This window comes from Rattus norvegicus, chromosome 8 (assembly GCF_036323735.1).
Source record: "Rattus norvegicus strain BN/NHsdMcwi chromosome 8, GRCr8, whole genome shotgun sequence".
Lineage (NCBI taxonomy): Eukaryota > Metazoa > Chordata > Mammalia > Rodentia > Muridae > Rattus > Rattus norvegicus.
Window position 1 is genome coordinate 71,402,866 of NC_086026.1, and position 7,173 is coordinate 71,410,038.

The 7,173-nt window shown below is 51.2% G+C and overlaps 1 protein-coding gene across 1 annotated transcript in view; it reads right to left on the reverse strand.

Moving 5' to 3' along the window:
- The window catches only part of Paqr5 (progestin and adipoQ receptor family member 5), an 81,805-nt gene extending 75,469 nt beyond the window's left edge, over positions 1-6,336 (reverse strand). Inside the window, exon 1 of the mRNA NM_001014092.1 lies at positions 6,108-6,336. The gene's annotated coding sequence lies outside the window, so the exon portion shown is untranslated. The remainder of the gene's footprint in view (positions 1-6,107) is intronic.
- Between the last annotated feature and the right edge of the window lie 837 nt (positions 6,337-7,173).

Below are 7,173 nucleotides of genomic sequence, written 5' to 3' on the forward strand. Positions count from 1 at the left end.
AAATGTATTCTTCCTCTATGACCAGCAGCTCCACTTCAGGCCATACACTCCAAAAGATCAAAGTCGGAGGTTAAATAGTTACTGGTTCGCTTGGTTCACCCTGTAATCACTGACAGTGGCAGCAACCCAGGTGTCCAGGGAGCAGAAGAACAGACACAAAGAATGTGGTCCATAGCTACCACAGAAGGAAATTCTGACTCAGGCTACAACGTGCACCAACCACAAGGACATTCTGGAAATGGAGAGGTCAGCCACAGAAAGACAGATGCTGGATTATTCTGCTTACTACAAACGGTGCAGTCTTCTGTGCTCCCCACGTGTGCATCTTTGAATGGCAGACCATTCGGAGTCAAGGGTATATAAGTAGTGGTGTGCCCAGCTAGAACCTCCAAACGCATTCTCAGGAAGAGGAGGAGAAGACGTGTATACACAGCTGTGCTTCTTGCCTGCTGCCAGGACATGCTCTATGCTGCTTCCAGACAGAAGGGTCAGTACTAGACACATCACTAACCTTGGACCAGATCTGTGAACCAAATAAACCTTTCATTAAAAACGTAGACTATGGCCGTATTGTGCGATGTGCCATAAAAACAGAGAGTCATACTGCTTGATACGAGGCACCTTGAGCTGCCAGTCACCGAGACAGGAAGCCGAGGGGCTGGACAGTGGGAAGTTGGTGTATGGTAGGTGCAAAATTTTAGCTGGTAAATGATGAATTTGTGGGGCTGGATGGCGGTGAGTGCTACAGAATAATATGAACGTGCTTGCTGACAATTAATTGTATCTTTTTTTTTTTTTTTGGTTCTTTTTTTCGGAGCTGGGGACCGAACCCAGGGCCTTGCGCTTCCTAGGTAAGCGCTCTACCACTGAGCTAAATCCCCAGCCCCAATCTTTTAATACTCCTAAAAACAGGGCTCCGGGAAGAGCTTAGCCAGTAAGGAACTTGCCTTGTGGGCATAAGGACCTGAGGGTGATACCCAGAACCCATGTAATTAAAAAAGCCAGGTTTGACAGCACATACCTCTAATCCCATGTTAGAGGGCCTAGCCCACGAGGTTAGTTCTAAATACGAGTTAGAATGCCTCTCTCAAAAACCAGGTGTGTGCTGTCTGAAGAACGACAGCTGAGGCCCATGTATGCTCACATGTGCACACAGATTCACACACACATACACACACACACACACACACACACACACACACCAGGCACACGCTCATACTTTGTCAAAATGAGAATTCTATATTCTATGTGTCTTACCACAATAGCAAAGACACAAATAATCCACCTCCCACCTCCACCTCTCCCTCTTGTGAGCTTCTGACACTGCCACCTCCCTGAAGGAACTTCCTTCTGTAGAATGTCCTCCAGCACACAGGACCTCATGGCTGACCACACCCTTGCGGCTGGCCACACCCTCCTCTTGTACATTTACACAGGTCAGTGACTGACCTTGGCTTAGGGTCTCTGCAGCCCAGGGAACCTTCCCATTATGAGGCCCACAGCCCAGAGCTGACTTTCTTCTGGAAGACTGTAAGCAATTGTCATTTCCTTCGAGGATTCATCAACAGTCATAGCACCCAACTCCAACCCTAACCCTGTCAAAATAAATCTTCTGTCCTTCCATTAAGCAACAAGGTCAGAGGGGGATTCCGTGGGCAGAGTTAATAAACAGCTAACATGGGAGGAATAACAAAAACACAGCCGGGGGTGGGTTGGTTGAAGTATGAGCTTGCTGGGCTGATTCACTTCCTGTACCCCTCCCCAGGGCAAGGAGAGAGGGGACTGTGGAGTAGGGCAGAGCATTCATTACCATGCTACCCCGCACCGGAAGGTGGCTGACCTCGGTATGGGATCCAGACCACAGGCCTGCCTTCTACCCTCCTCCCCACTTCTTATGTAACTCAAGTTCTAGAGGCAAAGAGAGCTAAGCCTTGGCTCTCAGCATAAGGTCCAACAGCCTTGCCTTCCCTCTGACCTGACTCACTTACCCCTCATTCATGCCCAGGGCACACTCACAGGATTGGCTGGAAGCGCTTTTGTCCCAAGAGAATCCTAGGGAAGGGGAGTTCTTCAGAGACTGTCTAATACAGTTAGCTGTTCTCAACCTGTGGGCTGCAACCCCTTTGGGGGAGTTGAATGACCCTTTCACAGGGGTCACACATAAAGATCTCCTGCACATTTATATTATAATTCATAGCAGTAGCAAAATTACAGGTATGAAGTAGCAAGGAAATAATGTTATAGTTGGGGGTTATTACAACGTGGAGAACTGTATTACGGGGTCACAGCACCAGGAAAGCTGAGAACCACGGATATAACACAACCCCTCTCAATCAGAGGTGATACTGTCCTGGGGCACATTTGGTGAAGTCCAGAGGAATTCTCAGATTAGCCCAGCATAGTGTTACAAGTCTTTAATACAAGCAGAGGCAAGCAATTCGCTGTGAGTTTGAAGCCGGCCAAGGACTATATTCACACACCCCAGTGTGTGAATGCTGACCGCTCGCTCTTCCAGAGTCCTGGGTTTGGTTTTCAGCACCTACATGGCAGCTCATGCCATCTATTAATGCCAGTTTCAAGGGAACTAATGCCCTCTTCTGGTCTCTATGGGTACTGCATGAAAGTGGTATAAGACACATGCAGGGAAAACATCCATGGAATATGTAACACTCACACGCACATGTGTGTGCGTGCATGCATGTGTGTGTAATTTTTTTCAAGGGATTCAGAGTTGATGTGATGTTGTATAGAGGCCAATGGCACAGGGAAACACTCACTATGACACACGACAGTCTCCTCCTCTCTGCATCCAAATGGTAATAGTGCTAAAGGTGAGATGCCTTGATAGAATCCAAGGTACTCTGACAGATGAGGAAACTGAGGCTCAGAGAGAGACAGGACCAATGTCACACTTCCAGCTCAACAATCTTAGAACCAGAACCCGAGGAAGCTATGTGCCAGCCTTCAGACACTGGGAGTGCAGTCAAAGCCAAGGTCACAACTAGTGATAGGATACTGAGGCTGCTGGATTCCAAGATCTGGGCTCTAGAAGCTATACGGTTGGGCTCTGTGTCTCTGACAGGCTTCCAATGAACTCTCCAAGTTATAAGGGACACCTTGGCTACAAGCTACTAATTAACCGAAACGAAGGTGGGGGTGATCTCAAGGGGCAAATGCCCTGCCTGAGGCTCAGGTGACTCTTGTTCCTCGGGTATGCACAGTCCAGAGCCTCCTCTGGGTGATCCTGGCCCAGTCAAGGTCAGAAGGCAGGAGAATACTACAGACTAAAACCCAGCTTAGCAGACAGTGCAGGGACGGGGATAAAATTGGGCCACCACTTCGGGGAACACCATCCGTCTCCCCAAGTGCAAGAAACTAGTAAAACTCTTATGTGCAATGGCTCCCCTCTGCAAGCCTGCATGAGTTCATAGCAATCTCCTTGTCCCTTTCTCCAAAGATCCAACACTGTCTCCAAGTGAGGGCCAGACACTAGGCAGGAGAGTGGACCCTGAGTCAGGAAGCATTGCCACAGGCGTACTTTTCCATCCACTGTGGTGGAAAGTCACTGAACTTGTAGGAGAAAGCCACCACGAAAGGGAACAGAAAACCAGGCCTCAGTCAGGGCCGTACTCTCCCACAGAGGGTGGCCAGAGGCAAGAGCAGCAGAAGGCTAGGGAAGACTACAATGGCCTCAGATCTAGGAGAAGGCCCACCCTGACTCAATCCTTCTGGTGAAGCCTTAGTGACTCCCTGACTGCCCACTCCTCCTCCCCAAGTAGCCCAACAAGCCAGGAAACAACACATTCTTCAGGCTGGGCTTCTGCACTTTCTGTCCCAACGCCAAAGTTCAGCAGGTGCATTCCAGCTCTGACAATGAACAGAGTTGTCTGGGGTCAAAGGCAGGGCTGGGGCAAAAGCCAAAGCTCCCAGGGTCATGCAGAAAAACTGCTTTCTGTATGAGGATGTGCATCTCTCCCCTGCCTCCAGGCTCTCCTGACTTCCTAGGGAGCCTCTGAGCTCCCCATAGCCTCTGGACGCACTTCTCAGACTGGCTCATCTTAGCCTCTATCCCTCCTCCGGAAACTGGGCTTGCCCCTCTTAGGATCTTCTCACTGGCCCTTGCAGAGGCCATCAGCTGATGGAGCTATCCCTCTAGGTGACTCTGGGGGCTACCAGCTTGAAGGCCCTGGCCTGGGTTCTAGGAGCCCTCCCTCCTCTCTCCTTTCCTGGTTCTACAGCACGGTGCTGCTCCCCTTACATGGGAAGAAAGGAAAGAGGGAGTCAAGGCTTGCTAGGTCTCATGAATTCTGGCAAATTTTCTTCCTGTAGAGATTATTTTCCATCAGTGAATACTCCATACAAAGCTACTATGTGCCTCTAGTGAGGCCTACTCTCTGAGGAACACTAAAATGCAGTTACTGCTCAAGGGAGACAGAAAGCCCACCTGGAGAAGCCCCCATCACTCACACATAGATACCCATGTCTCCTGTTGGATTTGCTCTGCAGCATACGGATCCCTTCCAGGCACCCACTTGCTCATAAAACTTTATTTATCACTAGGGGAAACTAAGGCAAGAAAAACAAATTCCTTCCCCAATCCCTGGCAACCCTGCAGGGTGGTAAGAATCCAGGAGAGGCAATGGTAATTAATGTTTCCAAATGAGACCTTCTGAGGAGGGAGGAAGCCCACTAGGTGGGCTGACATCTCAACCTCCAGGGAGGGACAGCTGTCTACCCAACACTCTGCTTTTCCTTGGCCCCACAAGAAGTAGGATTAATGATTATAGTTTATTTGCTGGATTAAGAAATAAATTGCTCCAAGTAGGGGCAGAGCGTGAAGGCATCTGGGAGTGTGTTCACAATTTTCTGGTGCTACTTTTCAAACGTCCTTCCTGATCTTCAAGGGCAGAGTCCCGTCTGCTGGAAAAGAACTCACGATGTTCTGGCCATGTTTCGTCCCTGTGCCAAGTACTATGGATACAGAAGGGATGCGGGTCCTGCCTCCTGCGTCAGGGGAGCTTAACAAGGGGCTGGCGGGAGTTTGGCAGACTTTCCTAAGGGGATTTGAGTTCTATTTGGAGGTGCCCTCGCCTTGCGCACTCCTGAACTTCAAGGGAGCAACAGGCCCCTGCTGGTCAAGGGCATAACCAGACTGCAGAAAAGGACCAGCAAAGTGACTCAGTGGGGAGTAGTGCCACCAAGCTTGACAACGGAGTTCAATCCTCAGACCCCACATGATTAGAAGGATTAAGAGTTCCACATGTTCCCCACCCCAAAACAAAATAATAAACAGATATAGTAATCTCTTAAAACCCAGAAGCCCCTGGTCTAAGAGACCATGGCTGAGGCCCACCACTGTGTTTGGGTCAAATGCTTTAACCTTGTGGGGTCTCCTTTCTTCAGCTACCGCCTGCATGGTTTGTCCCCTCTGGAAAGTGAAATCGGGGTGTCCATGTCAGCCATGATGGCTGCTTTAGGGTTCACCCAGCCTCCCCTCCCTTCTTTCTGGCTCTGGGGGAAGGTGCGGCTTTCTTCTTTCCACCAAGAGTTTTGTGGGCTCTAGTGCTCTGCACCTGCAGGCTGCAGCCCAACCACCTCATGGCGTAGGCACCTCAGTCTGGGGTTTGAGAGTGCTGGGATGGGCGTCAAAAAGGACCTGTCCTGACCCAACAGAAGGAGACAGGAAAGGAACAGAAAAGAGAGAAGAGAGGAGAAGAGAAGAGAGAAAAAAAAAAGACAAGACAAGACAGCTTCCTGTTTCTGGGCACCCTCTTTATCAGGGCGCAGACCTACCTCCTTGGGCACAAAACTGTACCACTTTGCCTTACCCGCACACTATTTGACTGGTTCATAGCGTGTGTCTGGTGAAGGGAGGCGGGAAGTACACATATAAACATCCCTAAGGCTTAAGAATTACCAACTGTCAGTTTACATCCCAGGACTTTTTTTTTTTTTTTTTAAGGGATGGAGAGCCAGGATGGGGAGGGTGTCTGCTTCGTTGATTAGTTATGAGAAAAACTGGATATTTAGAAAGGCTGGGAAAGAGGCCGCCCCTCCTTCACGTGGGCTCGGGGTGCGCGGGTGCAAATGTCTGCCCTGGCAGTTACCTGATGCACGCCGTCCAAGAGCAAACTTTTAAGATTCATCTCTAAGTAGCACCCGGGCTCCATGGCTCAGCGACGGAGAGTAGGAGCGTGTGGACGGGGACCCGTGGGGGACACTGGCCAGGAGTTCCGCCCTCGGTTACCTGAATTCTGAGGCTCACTGGCGTCCAGTGGATAGAGCGTAGAGACGAGTCAAGAGCAGATCCGAGACAGGCCACCCTCCCAGGCCACCGCGGGCCCCCAAGCGCCTGGGAACTGCACCTGGAGCACCAGGCGCGGCGCACCCTCTCGTCGCGGGTCCCCGCCCAGGCTGTCCGGGCGGAGGCGGGGCAGAGCGACTCGGGGAGGAGCCGAGCGATGGGCTCCCCTCCAAGCTCCTTAGTCTCTCCAGGCCTCGTGCGCTGAACCCTAGACCCCTTCTCCAAAGCCCCCCGCGTCCCTTCAGCCTCAGGTGCCCTGTAGCTGAAATCTGAGGGGCACAAGGTTCTCTTGCGCACCCTGTACTCTCTGGTAGGTACTCTACACTACTATCCTTAGATCTGAGGTCAGGGAGCCCATAGACCACCTTGTAGCTCGCTGAAGGACAGGAAAACAGTTGGTGTGATGCCCAACCCCACGGAGTCCCTCTCCCCTGCTAAGAGACCCCAGGCTGATGATCCCTGCCATCAGACCACCTAGGACACCTCCTTGGCAACCTTCTACTCTTCTCCACAGACTCTGAGGTCCAGATCTTAGGCTTCTAGATCGGAAGGTGCCATTGCCCATCTAGTGAACACAGATATAAGAGGTGAAGTGACACAGAAGACAACGAATTCTGGCTCTGGGAATCTGGAAGCTAGCTCCTCCAGGTGCAGAACAGCTCAGAGCCACCTCCTTCCCCTCTGCCTCCTCCCCCTTCTCTTCCTCCCTCCTCTCCCCCTTCTCCTCTTCCTTCCCCCTTTGTCCCCCTTCCCTCCCCCTCCCTCCTCTGCCTACCCCACAACAGGCAATCAATCTCCAGGATCAATCTAGAAGGCTCCAGTGGGCAGTGGGCAGACACCGTGGTCCTCCCTGAAGTTGCCTCCCTTTT